We start from the raw sequence: 19,664 nt of genomic DNA on the forward strand, positions 1-19,664 counted from the left end.
AAGGCAACAAAGCAGTGTATTAAGGTTACAATAAGTGCAAGAAAGAAAACATCTAATGGATGAAGTCATGACAAAATTAATTTGCAAAGCTGTGCCATCAGAAGTAATTGAAGCAATAAACGAGATAATCTTAAAAGGACTACAGGAATACAAAGAAGAATAAACGTGTTTTTAGATTTGCTCCCAACGTGACAAACCTGTGCTGGTCTTGCAAAGAATGTACTGCTGATGTCAAACACTGTATTTTTAACTGTACATTTGTATTCTGATTCTGCGAGAGGATTTGGACAACACTGCAAAATATATTTCATTTTACCGCTCAACTCAATCTTGACAATCTAATTGTTGGATCACATTGTTACTGTGATTTAACAAATATTCCCTTTCCCAGGTTATTCCACTTACTGGTCTACTTCGGTTTCCATTGGATATATTCTAATTGGAAATGTTTTGATCGCTTATCCTATACTACTTGGTGGAATTGTATATGCTACATCCATAAATTTGAAAAAGGTTGTGCCATAATGGATGTTCATAAATATAATCAAAAGTGGAATCCATTGATCGAATATATTAATGCCTCCTGTGAGGGGTCAGAAATGCGAGGCGGACAACTAAAGGTTTTTCACAAGAAGCCATTTTGTTAACTTAGAAGGGTGTGATAAACAACTTGCTGTCCCTAACCTAACATGGGTATCCCTGCTTATGAAACTAAAACTAAAGGAAAACACTCTAATATACAAAAGGTATCTGTCCCTGATACTTATACATACAACAAAAACATTTCAGGTATTTAGATGGCTGTTCAGATTCAACAAAATAATAATTGCAACCAAATATTCTTGTAACCAGGGTGGGATCCCCCTCCCCACGATCAAAGTAGAATTTCCAAATAAAAGTTCAAATGGCTAAAGTTCACTGAAATAATCAGATTCTACTTCAAAAAGATAACACACAAAGGTTTCTCCCAATAGTCAAGTTCTGTTTCCAACACAAAGGGCCTCATTACACGGATGGCGGTGAACCATGGCGCTATTAGCGCCATGGTTCATGCCGGTAAAATACCGGCACCGCCTTGGCGGAAAGGGGAATTACCGCCCCATTCCAAGGTTGGCGGGGCGGTAATTCCCCCTTCCCCCATTGCCCTTCCCCATTCCCATTTTTGCCCCATAGGGCTTAATGGGAATGGGGAAGGCGCTAATTACGGTACCGCAAATTGCGGTACCGTAATTAGCTCCCTGGGTTCCTTTGCGGGTTGGTTTTTAACGCCTGCAAAAAGCAGGCGTTAAATCCCCCAACCTGCAAAGGGACCTCGTAGTAAGGCGGTAAGGATTTACCGGTAACGGTATTTTACCGGTACCGGTAAATCCTTACCGCCATCCGTGTAATGAGGCCCAAAGTCTTCTACTTCTGGAAGGTTTCACTTGATGTTGTAATGGTCTTATAATCAGACAAATTTCATCACAACGTTCTCACAGGCTTTTGTTGATCAAACCAAACATCTTTGCCTTCACTATTCCAATGAATATTTCAATACAATTTCTCTTCTCGTGAGCAAGATAACTACTACACACTTCTTTATACACAACAAAGTTTTCATCAGGATGGTTTTACCACAGTTCATCAAACACATTAGTGGCTTTGCCACTTTCTTTTCCCACAATGCAGAACTTCAAAGTCTTCTTCCTGGTTCACTAACCTGCCAGGACTACCACCAACAATCCCTTTCCTGTTGTACTCGCCTGCCAGGATGCGTCTCCTAACACTACTACCAGTACTCTTTGATGTGGTTTACTTCAAAACACCAGTAGGTCTTTGACTTTCAACAGTAAAATTCACAACTTCTTCCATAAGGATACAGCACCCATTGATGCTGTTTTTTTCACTGATTGATTGGCCACATGTAATGCAGGTTATGCTCCTCTCCCCCTTGTCACTCTCCACAAGGAGGGCCACTTTCCTGCCACATTTGGGTTTTCACTATCACACCAGGTAATTATTGTTGGTAATGTCTTTTATCTCTCTCCAAGAAAGCCATTTTCCTTTCAATGACCTCCCTTTGGCTTAGGCAATGCTGATTATCATTTGTCTCATATATTACCTCCTCTTTACTTTGCCAGTGGGGGTTACCCTTTTAGTCCAATACTACCCCCTCTTTCCTACGGAAATGGTAGTTACAGCCAATATCATTTTCTCTCTATATTGGTAGTGATATTATAAACATTCTCCATTCATTATCTCTTCACATACGTTTTGGGCCAAAAACACTATTAGTTCAGTATTTTAAGCTCTGTAAGCAGTCAGCAGTTTACAACAGAGTGCCCCTGGGTCACCTTTCAGAGGCCAACTCATCAGCCTTTCCCTGCGTGTCTGCATATCCCACTGCTCCTTCTTCCGTTCGTCGATTTGGAGCTTCCGACTTCCCAAACAGGAGCCCAGGTTGCTCCTCTCACTCTCCGGTGCTTGCCAGCAGTATTCCCCCAAAATACCGCAAAAATAAACCGAATGTGCAATTACTGCGCTTTCAGCTTGTGAAAATAAAAAAATAAAAAAACAAGGTCCATAATGCTGAACATGGGGAGCGGGGGTGTCCCCCTGTGGTGAACTCACCTACTGCCAAGAAGTGGCACACCATTCCTGGCCCCGGGCAGCAATCCATACAAAGAACACTGCTGGTTCCTGCAATGCACATGGAGGTTGCCAAGGCAATTGGGGAACAAGTAGACACGCCAGCGTGCAGGATGCTAACTTTCCGTGACACAGGGCTCACGTGACCTGGGCAAGTAATGTGATCCACAAATCAGGAAACTGCCTGCATTTAAATAAAGGTTAACATCTCTGCTGCTGCGTTTCATTCTGGTGTCAGATTCCTTTCTGGACTGCTGTTTTCTGGAATTTGGACTCCTCTGCTTTTGCCTTTGGATTGCTGCTGGATTTCCCTTGGATTTGCTGAACTGGAACTTTGTTTTTTTCTTTTTGGATATTGGATTTATTTTGAACTGCACCTGGATTATTGAACAGGAACTTTGCTTTTTCTTGGATCTGGGACTTTCCCGGTAGACGATGCCTCATCTATGCAGCGTCCTACTGGATGTGATCCTGTCTGAGCCTGGTTTTTACTGGTTTCATTGGGTTTTATCGTGGTGCAATTGTCCTCTGTGCATTAGGTAGGATAAAGAGTCTCTGTACACTGTTTCTTTAGGTTTACAAAGTGACATTGTTCTAACAGTAAATTGGGGCTCATTCTGAGCCTGCTGGTCTGGAAACAACGGTGCTGGTAAGCTTAGCGGCATTGTTTCCAGTCCGGTACACTACAACTCTGCGGACGGGTGCCGTCCCACCCGTCAGGTCAGACCTGCAGGGCGTAACAGCAAAGGCAGAGTTTTCACAAAAGCACCGGCACCATTGTTAACGGTGCCGGTGCTTCCGTGGTCCCCACTGCCATAGGACCCTATGGGAATGGGGACTTACAATTTACTGGCGCCTGACTTTCCGGTCCGCGGGGTAGTAATCTCCTGGTGTTACCGGGAAATCAGGCACCAGTGAATCATTACGGGTCCGGTGGTACCGCCAGACCCATAATGAGGCCCATTGTCTTTCCACAGCTGCCGGGGACCGACGCTGCTGCCTACCAGTCCACCTTTGGTCCCAATGATTGGCGAGGGAGTACTTTGGTAATCTCCCTGGCTGGTACTTGGGAATAGAGGTAAAAAACATCTGGGATTATGAATCACGACAACCCCCGCTCCCCTTGTTCGTAATTATGGACTTCGGGATTATGGGGTGTGCCCTGCTTCCATGCCATTGGAAGCAGGGGACAAAAAACAAAAACGAGAAAAAGGGACCCTGCAGCGTTCACTCCGATCCACGTTAGTGGGTGGGAACTGATGCCACAGGGATACAGGAGTGTCGGCAGCACAGTGCTGTGTGTGCCGCCGAAAAACCTAATTTGGGGGTCGTAAAGTTTTGCGGGATGGCAGAAAGTGATCTATGTGATCACTGCGCAACGGGATTTTGCAATTTGATTTTTTCCGATTTGCAATTTCCCAATGCGCAGTGATCACCTAGATCCCCTGCCAGCCACCAGAGATAGTCACAAGGTGTGGAGAGCGCTTCTCTCCCACAGGGTAACCTGCAACAGCTGCGCTTCCCACTACACAACCTCTGCAACCCTGGCTTCTCCTTCTCACGACTCTCTCAGCACCATTAACCGCTACACAGACAGTAGTGGTCCCGGCATCCTCGGCTCACTGCCCCTGCAGCACACACGGTCGCTGACAACTTCTCCTGCTACTCCTGATCTGCAACTGAGGGGGTATTTAAATAATCAGAATTCCCGCTCAGGTGTAGGTTGTCAGGAACGCTAGACTATACTGCAGTTCTATGCCTCTGAGTCCTTCTTCCTCGTCCCAGCACCTATGGAATTATGGGACTTGAAGTCCCCAATTTTCTTATTCTTACATGCATTACATATTTCAACTTTGCTACATGCAATTAAAACTGCAGGGTCACTAGGGAAATTGTTTAGAGGATTCTCCTTATTCTCCTGACCCGAGTCCACTGCCATGTGATCCTGCGGCAGAACACCACCCCCAGGGTCAGGATCAGGACGCATCTGCTTTTCCCTGGCCACATGAGAAGGGTCCTAGGCCAGGGTGTGTGGCATGATTATCTCTGAGTCATCACACTCCTCAGCAGACTCTTTATTTTGTTACTTCAGTTTTGTTTCGTTTATTTTTCTCCTCTCCTCTTGTGTCTTGTATTGTGGTGTCCTGTCTGTTTGTTCTAAGCGATTTCTGATATGATGTCATCACTGATGGCATCTGACATTTTCTGAGGGATATCATATGGGATGTCATATGTGTGCTTGGGGGCTACTCAATGGGGGTTTCAACTGTTGAATTTCAGAGGTTTTGCTGAATTAAACTTAACATCCCCTCAACTAAAACTTTTTCACTGAATTTTAAGGGTTTTGTTATGCTATACATTCCACCAAATGCAATTCTGCCTTTGTTAATATCACATAAGTTTTCAATATCTGTTCTTTAGCTGTGCAACATAGAGTTTATCATGTATTTCATATTTCTTTTGTGTCCACTAGATATGAATGGATTACTATAGTGTACTGTGACGAGGATTAATAATTAGGTACTGGGGAGAAAAAGAGGGATGTAGAGGTAATGGTAGCGATTACTATTGGGTACTGTGATGATAAAGAATAAGGGGTGTGTAGTGGGAGACTGACAAGGACGAGGGAAGGAGATGGAAGCAATGGTGGACTGTAACAGGAAAGAGTGATACTAGGAACTGACGAGGAACAGTTTAGTTTAGTTTAGTTTAGTTTATTATTTGTAGGGCGCGCCAAGCCCTGGAGCATCAGGGCGCACAAGACAAGAATATGCTCAACTTTGTTACAGGTACATTTACATAATCATAGTACATTCTGCAATAAATAAAATATATACAGGTACATGTGCATGGTCATAATGCAGTATACACTAAGCAAGAATGAGCAGGGCTGGAGCTAGGTCCAGACAAGAGGTGATCAGGGTACAGGAATATTTAACAATGTGGAGGTGATATACAGTGGAATAAGTACAGTAATATACAGTGGTGTAAAATACAGAACGTGGTATCAGAGCTGGGGCATGCAGGTGGAACGCTAGTAGGGACAGTCAGGTCAAGCAGGACGGATTAGTTAGATGTCATTAGCTCTCAGCCACTTGGTCAAATTCTGCCTAAATTTCGCAAAGGGCTGGGGTTCTCTTATGTCATGTGGTAGGGAGTTCCAAAGCTGTGCTGCTTTGACTGCTTTGACTGCGAAGCTATGTCCTCCAATAGTGGCACGTTTAAAGCGAGGGACATAGAGGCAATTCGCATTGACCATTCTTGTTGGTCTAGGTGAGGAACAGTGAAGTGAGGGACTGTGTGATGGGTGTGATGAATCCAGGGAATGAGTCCCCTCTCACCAAGGGGAGCCAAATCCTTGGGACTAGGGAGGTGAGCACACCAAGGGACAGGGCAAGTAGGATTACCGCTGGGTTGATCCCTCCCTAGGAGGGCAGGCAATCACTAGACAGTGATATGTGTTACACATTGCTTATTGCAAGAATACACTAAGGTTGCTGCTTATATTGGAATTGATATTTGAAATGTGTAATGAGGTTCCATTTCAAATATCAACAGCTGGTGTGGTAGTCTTTCAGTGGACCCAGAAACCAGATATAAACAAGCCTCCTCACTGCTAAGGCGAGGGAGATTTCATCTGCACGCAGAGTCAAAGAGAGAGGCCGTCAGGGATACACCTGAGAGGGCCCCCGCATGTGAGGTGTGGCCTGCAGAGATGAACGCACACCCAGCATGGTGTCTTGACCAGCAGAGGATGCCATGGGATGCCAGACAAAGCTGCTGCAACTGCAAATCAGAAAACCAGAGACTGCAGAGCCAGTGGAAAGAGCTGGCCAAGCCGAATGGCAACGAAACATGGACCACACTACCATTCCAAAATTCCAGAAGAGCACTGACAATGAGAAAGTGGTACGCAGACGCTTAGAGAAACAGGGGGGTGGGTGGTGTTGTCACAGACAATCCCAGAATAAGGGTGAAAACAAACCCTAAGGTGGGATGAGAAGCAGACAACGATTCAAATGAACCCAAAGCAGGGTGAATGTCAAACAACCAATAAACATACTACCGGAATTGGACCCCAGGCTGGGGTATACAACTTGAGATCCCAGGGAGAGCAGATTGAAATACATTTCAAGAACAGAAATCTCACTGGTGGCAGATGCCTGGAACTGAAACAAACTAATGGACAAAGTCCAAAGAGGGAATAAAATGCATTAACTTGGAGCCAGCTCACCAACTGAGCTCACCAACTGAAAGACATTCTGGAGCCTGGGTGTTTGAACTGAACACTGGGGTCAGAGACCTCTGCTCTTCTTGAAGAATCGAGAGAGTGGGTCAGAAATCCTACAGTATTCCCACGAGTCAAGAGACTGCAAGCTTTATTTATGTCGGTGTCCGTTTTGTTATAGTGGTAGGGACAGAGATCAGGTTTTCTTGAGGTCGGACAGAGGTTATGTTGTAGGACATCCTGACGAGCACACTTTTGACTTCTAGGGATAACTAGGTTTATTTTTTAATAAAGACGCCAGTTGACTAACATGAAACTCTGTCCGTCTCTGGATTCCTACTTACTACATGGAGGAGTTGGGGACTTTCATGAGGAAGAATAAAGTAGTGGAAGTGGGGGACCGTGACGTGGAAGAGGGATGTGGGGTAAAGGTAAGATTACCATTGGGTACTGGGACAAGAAAGAGGGATGTAGGGGTTCAGGTAGGATTGCCAAGTGGGTGTTGTGATGAAGAAAAGGGAGGTGAGATAATATGGAGATCGTCCCTGCAGACTCAAGGAGAAAGATTGAGATCTTCACTGTTAACTCACGTGAAAAGCTTGTCCAATCAAATCAAAGGATAAAGTAAACTAGTATAAGCTTCCCTCAATCATATTTGCACACTTTTAGATCAATGTAATCAAACAAATAAAAGCTTTATAAGCAAAAACATCCCCTATGGGGAAATGAAAGGAAAAGTGAAAAGCAGACCCTTTTTTTAGACCCTTCATAACTCTTGAACTGTAACACTGACTTGCATAAATGTTTGCAGTTTTATGGCAGTTTCACACTGATCCGTCCAAAATCTCAAGTAACTAGACAGAATTTTCAGAATTTCCTGTGGATAATAGGTTGCACCTCAGCTATAGGACGACTAGTGTCGCCCCATAAAATGTATATGCAACCCTGTGCCAGCTTCTCCATGCTACACAATGAGACCTGGGCAAACACTCTGCCACTGATACCACTTGTTTCTTGCTGGTGATCTTAATAATATGTTACTCTGCTGTTTCCTTCGTTTTGGCCTCTTGCTTTGGTCAGTATGCCTGACTTCTCCCACTTCTCCTTCCCTACTTGCTGTAATGCTAGATACTGTATCTGCTGCAAGGTTTCCCTTCATAACCCCACCCCCCTAACCCCCAGCCGCCCCAAACTGATTAATTCCCAGCTGACTCTATCAAAGGTTACAGAGGTTGATTTGATCGTTACAGAGGTTGATTTGAACATGGTTCTCACATAACTCCAAGCTAAGTGTTCATCTATGAAGGGGACATTGGGCACAAGCCTTAATATACCAAGTGTGACAATATTCACATACACAGAAATAAGAGTGCCAATTTGTAAAGAAGGGAATCCATGGGTCTGGTCAGGTGACTGGAATGAATCTGAAAGTAATTTCTTAATTGTCCAAAACAATAGCAAAATAGGGGGTAAGGTAATTGTTTTTAATCAGATCTGATATCAACAGACAGACCCAAGAGTTCCAAGGTTGGACAGAAGAGAAAATGTAAAGCAGAGCTGTGGGTCTTGAGCACAGAGGCTGTTTATGGCATGCCTTGACATCCGCAATGCAATCAAAGGCATCTTGAAATGGGGACTGGCTTTCATGGGGTGGTACGCAATAAAAATGGGGATAGAGAACGATGATGATGCAATTCGACTAATATGGACATGCAAAAATGTGAGGCCAGAGGGTAGGGGGTGTGGTATCAGAGAAGTGATGAGGGGGTCTAGTTACCATCACATTCAGCTGGTCTTTTCTTGTCTAGGTAGTTGTACCCTGAGGAAGTCATTTCTATGGTGGATGGCACAGCGAGGCTTAGCGAACCACTCTTTAGGGAGGCAGAAGTTTGCTAGGTAGCAGAAGATATTTTAAGACCCCGGACCCCAGCTGAGGAAGCTTGGGGGTGTATGGGAAGAACGAAGCGGAGCAAGGGTGTGAGAATTAAAGAGTGGTAGTAAGGAGGGGAGAGGTGACAGAACCCTGAAGGCAGGAGGAGGAGATGGAGAAATCTAACATCGGATAGCCTACCACCCCAAGCATGGAATGTGGGCAGAGCTGCAGCAGGAGAAGAAACAGGAGAGGAGGGAGTGGATGACAGATGGATCAATTGAGTTCCTACTCAGGGCCAGTGGAATAAATAAAGAGTTCTGAACACAAAGTCCACATGTGCAAGCCCAGTCACTGTTCTTCTACATAGGACCTCTGCTTCACGTTTCAGCCTGGATTGGCCAAACCTGGACACACCAGACTAAAACCGCTTGTATAGTGCCAACTACAGGATCCAGAAATTTTGACCAACCGCATTTAATGGAGAAAAAAAAAGAAATGGCATGAATATTACAAGAGAGTTTGTTACGCAGCACCATTCCAGAAAGAGTGAACACGTCCCATAGGTAAAGGTTTACTCCGCATTGATTTGCCTCATTTGATTAGGTGGTAGCTGCTGTATTTCCAGCAGTGGACCAAGTGGCGCTTCATATAGTGCGATTGAGAAGAGATATCCACAGGATAAGAATGAATTTTGCGCCTCTTAGTCTAGATCTGATTTTGATAGGGAAGAACTGACGGATACCAGTCACGCATTGAAAAAGTATTCAGTATTTGTACTGCATTACTTAACATGTATGGTAGACTATGGACGCAAGAAGGCAGAGAGAAGGGTGCAGGACCATGCCGACACTTGTTCTTGCCCCAATTAAAGAAGGGATGGAGGTTACAGTCTGCTGGCTTGGGACGTTCTCAAAGTGTGCCTTCAGTTGACAATAAGGTGCGAGAACCCTCGACAGCTTTGAACGGCTCAATAGTAGGCAGCTAAGAACTGTAGCACTTTGTGGGCATTGGGCGTGGTTGCTCGTCAGGTTGGGATACATATTGTTGTCACAACAGCTGCTGCAACTCCTCCCAGACACAACACTTTGCTCTTAGTATCAAACTTGCATAATCATGTGTAGTATCCCTTCAATTCCACAATCTCATTTCAAAACAACCCTCTCTCCCCCCACCCCCCACACCGTCCTGGTCACCCAACGCCATGGTAGGCTACTGGGCGAACCTGCTTAGGGTTATTAATAAAAACACTGCCTCCTTCAGGTGCACAATCGAGACGGTGACATATTTGAACTGCCTCTACGTAGTCTCACAGACATGATGCAGCATGCCCCTCTTTACATAGCACCCAAAGTAGAAATAATTTGCATAGAGGGTTGGCAATCCGGAGAACTCACCCAAGCCCCAAGATTTCCAAAGAGCACACAAAATCGATAGGAATAAGATTGTGTTGCCTCATCTTTTATTTGCTGGTAATGGAGAAACGTCATAGGATTGGCTCGGTAGCATTATATCTTTATTTTTCTTTTAAATAATGGCTTGTATGAAATGCAAAAAAAAGCATTCAGTTTGTCATGAACTAGGATGAAACCATGTAAAGTGGTTGAAATTCTGAACTCGTTAAACACTCTCTAATCCGTCATTTGGGAAGGATGTGTAGAAGTAAATGACGGTACTAGGCATAGGATCTGTGACAAGCTTTTTGTACGCACAAAATTTTCTTTGGTTCCAGTGCAGAAAAGTGATATAGGGCGGTTGTCGCTGCCCTATAGTTAAGGTAAGTTGGCATCCCATAGCCCTGCAAACTACCGCCCAATCTCCATCACTCCTTTCCTGGGCAAACTCCTGGAAAAGGTGGGCATCTCCCAGCTTAATCTTCACACTGAATTGGTTGGTTGTCTCCATGACCATCAGTCTGGCTTCAGAGCTGCCAGAAGCACGGAAACTGCTCTCCTGAAGATCTGTGAAGACCTGCTTTCCAACCTTGACTCAAATACCCCCCCCCCATGTGCTCATCTTACTTGATCTCTCTTCTGCCTTTGACATGGTCAACCATGCCATCCTGCTCAACCGTCTCCGTGATAACCTGGGTATCACTGATCAGGCCCTGGCTTCGCTGACCTCTTTCCACTCCGATCAACCCTCCCAAGTCCAACCGGGGTCCTTCCTCTCCTCTATCTCTACCTGTGGTGTTCCCCAAGGGTTTTACCTCTCTCCCTGGCTGTTCAACCAATACCTGGCACTTCTTGCCCACCACACTGCCGCTCTCTGCCCCACCTTTCAGTGCTATGCAGATGACACTCAGCTCATTTTCAGGCTCCCTTCCTCCACCTCTTCTCCCTCTCTCATCTCTGACTGCCTGTCCGCTATCCAGGAGTGGTGTGCCACCAATGATCTCTGCCTCAATGCCAGTAACACTGAGATTCTCCTCATTGGCACACCTGCTCCCTTCTTTCCTCTTGCTCTTTGGCCGGCCACTCTTGGCCCTATTCCTTCTCCCACTTGTGAGGCTAAAAACCTTGGGGTCATCTTCTACTCTACTCTCTCCTTCTCTGCTCAAATCTCTGACGTCTCTAAGAAATCGCACTACCAGCTGCACCTCCTCAGAGGTATTCTTTCTTTCCTCTCCTTCCCCCAGAAGCTCACTGTCTCCAGAGCTCTGGTTCTCTCTAGGCTGGACCATTGTAACGGCCTCTTTCTAAATCTGCCTGCTTCTACTCTCTGCTATCTGCAACTCATCCAGAACATGACTGCGAGACTTGTCCTTGGCCTCAAGCCCAGGGATCGTATCTCTCCAGGACTGAAATCTCTGCACTGGCTCCCAGTGGCTGCAAAAATGAATTTCAAAACCCTCTGCATTGTCCACAAGGCCTTCTGGGGCCTCAATACCTCCAAATCTCTCTTCCTAAATATCTTCCTTCTCCAGCTCTTCACTCATCCGCCTCCAACTCCCTCAGGGTCAGTCGCTTCTCCAAGCAACAAGTTGGTGATAGATCTCTTTCATCAGCTGGGGCCTCCCTCTGGGACAGCCTCCCTACCTCCCTGAAACTTGAGGAGAACCATCTCTGGTTCCGGAAGCACCTCAAGACCTTCCTCTTTGCTTCTGCTTTCTCTCCTCTCCATGCTGAATTCCGGACTGAAACTGCACTGGTCACCTGGCTACCCTCCGATCTCGGGCCCAGGTTCACTCCCCGCCAGCTGCACACCTGCACTGCCTCCCAGGTAACCCCTGCATGTGGGGGTTGTTTTTCTATATCCCTACATTCCCCACCAGCTCCTGACACTTGATGTCTGCACTTCTTCCTGCACTTGCCACTAGCTGGCTGCACTTTTTCCTCTGTTGTATTTATTTTATTTATTCTTTACTGATGACCCTATGTATGGCACTGCTCCTCTCCCTTCCCCCACGCACTTACCCTCTTCCCCATTCCCCTGCACTTGCGCGATCTCAATGTCACCGGGTGGGCCTAGTAAGATCGTTGTCTTTGTCTTCCCTCTGTCCCCCCTCCCTTGCCTCGTCGCGCCTTGAAACATTTGTGTATAGGCACGTTATAAATGCCCTTTCATATCATAACCTCAAAAAAATGAATTGCTAATAACCTTTGACTTGTGTGACGTATTTGGCTGAAACTTTGAAGCCAATTAGGGACCGTGCACACCCCCACCCCCACAGACTGCAAAGATTCATTAAAATCTTAGGCCGGGAGCAGCTAGTGCTTATATATTTCCGATGAGGCATGGCAGTATGGTTTTCAGAAATGAAAAAGCTGCCATCTTTTTTTAGTTGACCTAATGCGAGAGATAGCCGCGGCTATAGCAGAGGGTACTGGAAAATTAAACATAGAAAAAAGGCTTTTGCAGGTCAAAAACATACAAAATGCCATTCGTCTACAGGTGGGGGTGGAGGGGTTAAGAGGACAGCAAGTATAATTTGGGAGTTGGTGGGGGTTTAGGGGCTGGGTTTGCTTTATTGGAACCTCGGCTCTGGACAGAATAGCCGAAATTTCAAAACAAATTGCATCATGGAAACAAGTGTGTGTTGTGGGGTGGTTGGGGGTAAATGGGAGAGGGCCGGGGAGTTGAGGACACCATCTTGGTTGTGTGGGGAGCAGGCACAGAGGAGCATATTTTTCTGTTCCTGATATTCACAGCTATAACATGACTACATATAGCCAACGGTATCTGTAGTTCTGTACCCATGGTTATACACTTAAAAAAAAAAATCATATTTATACATTTATAGTGACGTGTCAGGGGTGAAATATCACTGGCCATGGTGGCACTCTCATTCATCAAAAAAATAAGGAGTGCCCGATTATAATCCCTGGTCTTTCAGACCAGATACTATAAACAACAACAATGGACCAATAGGATAGAGGATGACAGGTTGTATTCATTTATCTTTTTACATATATCAATAAATGTCTCAATCCAAATTCATCTTTCTTTTCATTATTCCAATCATAAAAAAGATTAACCACATGTTATGTAATACATCTTCAAATAAAATTCAATATGTTCAAATTAGGCTCACTCACACTTATCCCTACCATTCATTCACTCGCATTCTCTCTACTAACATTAGACTTCATATGTGTACAAATAACCCACTATACCTGACCACCATAAACAATATTCAACGTAAACAATATTGGATTCCCTCTGCCTGTTGTCAGGTGATTTAATCTGTATACAATTACTTCAACAGATATAATAGTCGACACGTGTTTCGGTTGTCTGTAAGGACATCAACAGTAATGTCCACTTTGTAATACAACCTTCATCAGAACAAAAACTGAAAATTCAGTAGGTCCCATTTCACATTGTAGGGTGAACCACACCTCCTCAAAAACAATAAAATATATTATAGATTATGTCATCCCCTCTTATTTTTATAACACTCTGAATGGGACATATCCTGATTCTCAATGGTAATCATATTATCTGCACTCACCTCCGTCGTTTAATTACGGTGGAAGAGCAGATATGGTGGATAAATCATCATCACACTTGCACTTGTGTCCTAATGAATATGGACCAACCTACAAGGATGCAATACAAGTGACTGCATTAAATCAGGCCTTTTAATTAAGATCTCTATAATTCGATCTCAGGAACAAACAGCTCTTTATGAGCATCATATACTCACTTACATATGCCTTAATTCGCCTTCTGGTCAAAATAGTGTCCTTACTGGAGAAAATGAGGCTCTCATTCTGACCTACGTCTATAATTGGAGTCACTTTTACACTTCCACTGCTGACACCATTTGCTTGATTATTTCTCTACTTCTTAATCACCAGAACTATGTGAATATTAGTTGGCCAGCATCAATGCATCTAATTCAATCGATTCCTAGAGGGCAAATCTATATATATTCTCATCATATTATGGGCATAACCACTATATGGAAATTCCATTTCTCAAAGTTACTTACATCTACATCTTAGATATTAGGCTTGGAATCACTCTTAGTGGTGTCCCCTCCGTTGTCTCACAGTAAAGATTAGCTGTCTTCAGTTTTTTCTTAAGGTTTGCCACACCAGCACAATTTGAACTAAAAAAGAAACCAAAGCATCTATCCCTGTCCACGACAAGGTCAGGGCCAGGGTCCCGGAATGCATACCAGACAGTGGTATCAGAATCAATGAACAGCGATCAAATACCCATTGTCAATTTATCTTTGGTCGCGTTAAGTACTGCGGAATTAGGCTTACTCTCTAAAGGTCTATCATTTGTCCCGTTGGCTAAAACAGATTGCTTTACAACAGAAGTAGAACTACATAGGTTCTTTGGTGAAAATAGAGAAGAAAGAGAGACTGTGGTTACTACACCTAATGCCACGGGCCTAAAGGTTAAGTCTACATTTACCTTCCCTTACATACATGCCCACCTGAAATTGAAACCTTTGAAAATAGGGTCACCAGAGAGATGCTTAAGGCCATTGAAAAGAAAAATGATGCCCCCGATAACCTGAAAAAGGCAGAAAGAGAAAGTCTTAAAAAGCTCTGATGAACAGGGGATTAAAATCATGCCTGGTGACAAAGGGGGGAGGCGTTGTGGTCCTGCAAACAACAGACTATGAGTGCCTGTGATTGTTAGGTGATGAAGAATCATATACCAAACTAGATTATGATCCTACTATCATACTGCAGGACGAAATTCAAAGTCTTACTGCACATGCAGAAAAAGAAGCTTGGGTAAGTAATGATGAGAGTCGCTTTCTTAGGAAAAACCACCCGAAGAAGGCGGCTTTCTACATTCTACCCAAGATTCATAAAAACAGGACCAATCCACTTGGTAGACCGATTGTTGCGGCTATTGATTCACTACTCCTAGAGCCTTTCTCAGTAGAGGATTTCTTTTTGAAACCTTGTGTGGAAAAAATGTCATCTTATCTGAGAGATATGATTCAAATGGAGATGAGAGCCTATACCATCTTGGCAACTATGGACGAGGAGTTTCTGTACACCTCCATTCTGCAGATTCAGTGTTTGGAGGTGCTGGGCAACTATCTAGACAAACGGTTACTCTGCATGTTCCCCTGAGGGGTTTCATTTTAGAATGGGTGCTGATAGCCATGATCGAGAACTTTATATTTAAACAACATCTATATAAACAAAGAAGAGGAGTAAGCATGGCTGATTATGAGGAAAAGTTTACATCTGGATGAGGAAATCAATTAGATCAAAATGTTGGTGTGTATCAGAGCCTGAGGGCCTGGTACAGATACATAGACAATGTTTTCATTGTCTGGAGGGGCACCAGCGACTCATTAATACAGTTTCACAAATGGCTAAATATGTTTGGCAGGAATATCAGGTTGACAATGGAATGGAACAAAACAGAAGTTAGTTTTCTGGATTTGAGCATTAGAAAATCGGCAGAAAAGTTGGTCACTACTCTATATCACAAATCTACTGATAAAAATACACTACTACATTTTTCCAGTTTCCACCCGATGGGTTTATGACAAAACTTACACTACGGACAATTCCTGCGAATTCGCAGAAATTTTACAAAAAAAAAAAAAACGAATTTGTAAAACATGCAGGACAATTAAAAAGAGAGATTATCCAAAAGAGGTTACCCTAGGGAACTAATTAAAGATTAGCTTAAAAGAGCCTCGAACACCAGTTGAGATGTATGTCTGATCCCTATGGAAAAACGAAGACAGGATAGACTCGTATGTGTCACTAAATTCAACTCGGTTAGTAATGACATCAAGAGGATTATTAATCGTAACTGGGACTTAAACAACCAGGAAGCTTATGTCAAAAGCCTATGTTTGCTTTTAAGAAAAAGCAAAATTTAAAGCAAAGGCTAGTGCACACATACCCAGAGAAAAAGCGTGATCAAACGGTATTGAACCAGTGGGGACTCCCGCCGGTAGTGGGTCACAAATGTGGCAATTGCATAGATTGTCCTTTGACAGAGACTAGATTGGAGTTTAACTATGGTAAGGTAGAGGTGGAGATATGGCCACAGCCCTACACAGAATAGAACAGCGGTGGCTATATACCCTAGACACAGTAAGACACAGCCTCAATGTGGCCGTCGAATGGAATGCACTTACAGCACATTGACCATATGTCCCCTCTGCTCTCAGGTTGTTTGTGAATAAAAGCTTTATTGTCTCTGCGGGAATAAGGAGGGAAGTAATACTGCCAATATAATATGAAGGGAATCTATTATTGATCTGCAGTATTGTACGAGAAAGATCTGATTATATATAGACCCAATAAATAACACAGGTGGCTATGGACCCGTGGGACACGGGGTGTTTGTAACTAATACCTCTCCAGTAATATCAATCATAGGAGAGTAAAAGAAGTATGAACGCTGTCATCTAAAGGTCAATTAACTATCTAGTAGCTTTGAGTCTCGGTTTGGCCACATTGCAGGATACGTCATGTGGGGATAATAGAAGAATGAATGCAGTCGTCTGAAGGTTAAACATCCAGCTGCCTTGAGCCTCTGCCTGTAAGCAGATTGCCAAGTATTTAGTAGTCCTGAGTCCATGGTCTCAGAAAGAGTATTAACTTGAGGTTCACATCTTCAAAAACTACCCTTTAATGATCTGAATTACTTCTTTTTCAAAAAATAAAAAAAAAATATGAAAATAGTGGCTGAAATTTGGCTACAAGGTCCAAGATATTGGTCTAATAATATTAAATTGGACATAGTGAATATATACACAACTAATGACATAACGGTATGATGTTATTGTGACACGGCCATAGGTAGGAAGAGTTCAGCGTTTTGTCCTCTTTCTAGGATAATTATGATCAAGCATAAAAGAATGGAACGCGACGCGGGCGCATTTGTTTTTTGCACGTGACCGCATGTGACCGTGTGAGATTGTGGCTGCAACAACACGTGAGAGGCAAGAGACGCGATCCATTCTAAGGCACAGTAAGTACATGAAAGCCATATACTCCGCATGGCGTGATGTCAAGCGCGAACATTGAAAGTATATGCCTAGACCCTGCTTAAGGACAGGGACAGAGAGAAAACAGCGTCCCAAGAGGGAAACAATATAAAATGAATGGTGGGAAACCATGCGAGTATTATATAGTGTAGAGATTTGTGACCGATATGACCTCACCACATTATTAAGGAAGGGGCTCACTCAGCATTTTCTTGAAGTAGAGAGGGAGATGTATCATATTTCTGCTTGGTAAATGAAGAGACAGTAGTAAAATCGGGCCAGCTAATGTGTGTCATGCTACATCAATACGTTTTTTAACTATGATGCTAAAACAAAATGTGATTGAGGCATACATAAATTACTTCATTTTGAAGCCTGTGCTCGAATATTAAAATCAACCGATGGAATATGATAGATGCTTTGGTTTCTTTTTTAGTTCACATTCTGCCGGTGTGGCAAACCTTAAGAAAAAACTGAAGATAGCTGATCTTTACTGTGAGACAACAGAGGGGACATAACTATAGTGATTCCAAGTCTAATATCTAAGATGTAGATGTAGATGTAAGCAACTTTGAGAAATTGACAGAAAATTCATAGAAATTCACACAAAAGTGGCGCACGCGGCTGGCGCACAGTGTCCCCGTGCGATACACTGCGCCAGCCGCGTGCGAAAAAATCCTTTTCATCGCACAGCATATTCATGGATTTTAGCCTCCGAAACCAGCCGTGGCGCAGAGTGGCGCAGCGACCCTGCAGCAGCGCCAGTTACTCCCCCAAGAACGCCCTCGCGCAAGGAAAAACCTTCAAAATTCACAAATCATCGCAAAGGGCTGCGCTAACCCTGGACCAGTTCACAGGGCTGCCAAACAGCAAACACCAAGCGGGGAACGCGTATTTCAATGGTTCACGGGAAGTTTCACACGCGATTGTCCTGGGTACGTGTACATCAGGGGTGCGTGGGAAGTAACACACGCGATTCAATCAGGGCACGTGTATTCAGGGGTGCGCGGGAAGTATCACATGCAAAAACAGCAGGGTACGTGCATTTCAGGGGTGCGCAGGAAGTATCACACGCGATTCCATCAGGGTACGTGGCAGCAGGGTACGTGTATTCCAGGGGTTTGCGGGAAGTATCACACGCAAAAGCAGCAGGGTACGTGTATTTCAGGGGTGCGCGGGAAGTATCACACGCAAAAGCAGCAGGGTACGTGTATTTCAGGGGTGCGCAGGAAGTATCACACGCGATTCCATCAGGGTACGTGTATTCCAGGGGTGCGTGGGGAGCACCACACGTGAATTGCACGTGTGGGTCCTCCCAGGTGTTCCCTCTACACCCTCCACGGCCCCTGCAGGCGGCCACACCACAGGGGACTACCCTGCCCATGTCCCGCAGGAAGCCCATCCACCATGCCCATGCCCCCCAGCCAACCCACATGTCACCTTGCACTACTGCCCACCAACGCATGTCCCCCTGCATCCCCAGCCCCCAGGGGCAGCCTCCACCAGGCCCCCACTCATGTCTCCCACCACCCCCACCCCCCAGCATCCAGGGGCACCCTCCACCAGGCCCCCACTCATGTCTCCCATCACCCCCACCCCCCAGCAGTGCAGGGGCACCCTCCACCAGGCCCCCACTCATGTCCAACTCATGTCTCCCAGCATCCCCACCCCCCAGCATCCAGGGGCACCCTCCACCAGGCCCCCACTCATGTCTCCCACCACCCCCAACCCCCAGCACTGTAGGGGCACCCTCCACCAGGCCCCCACTCATGTCTCCCATCACCCCCACACCCCAGCAGTGCAGGGCACCCTCCACCAGGCCCCCACACATGTCTCCCATCCCCCCACCCCCAGCAGTGCAGGGGCACCCTCCACCGGTCCCCCAATCATGTCTCCCACCACCCCCACCCCCCAGCAGTGCAGGGGCAGCCTCCACCAGGCCCCCACGCATGTCTCCCATCACCCCCACCCCCCAGCAGTGCAGGGGCACCCTCCACCAGGCCCCCACTCATGTCTCCCATTACCCCCACCCCCCAGCAGTGCAGGGGCACCCTCCACCGACCCCCACTCATGTCCCCCAGCCAACATGTCACCACAATCTAGATCCCTGGCCCTTATGGTCAGCCTCCAAATGCCAAACACCCACCTGAGTATTGTATCCACCCACCAAAAACATGATAGAACCCCAATTGCAAGTTTGGAAATGAACACATGTCCCTCATATACACCCAATGGGTGTCAGTGAATGTCAAAACTCATATCATGATATGCATGAAACCAATGAGATGATACTACACATTGAAGTTTGAAGAAGAAATATGTATTAAAAGCAACATAAATTGAATCCAAAATAAACAAACAATAATGGAAATTAAAAAAAAAAACAGCAGGTCCGTGAAATAATGCAAAACCACAAATCATAATGCAAAGGAAAGGTGTCCAAAGTCACAGTCCACAAAAGTAAATCCAATGGAAAAGTAAAATTGAAAACCATTGCTCCATGAGGA

General features: G+C 45.0%; 1 protein-coding gene across 1 annotated transcript in view; it reads right to left on the reverse strand.

The window, feature by feature from the left end:
- The window catches only part of LOC138582876 (TBC1 domain family member 24-like), a 122,745-nt gene that overhangs the window by 33,540 nt on the left and 69,541 nt on the right, over positions 1-19,664 (reverse strand). The window lies entirely within an intron of this gene.

This window comes from Ambystoma mexicanum, chromosome 3q (genome assembly GCF_040938575.1).
Source record: "Ambystoma mexicanum isolate Mex_15411 chromosome 3q, UKY_AmexF1_1, whole genome shotgun sequence".
NCBI classification, from domain to species: Eukaryota; Metazoa; Chordata; class Amphibia; order Caudata; family Ambystomatidae; genus Ambystoma; species Ambystoma mexicanum.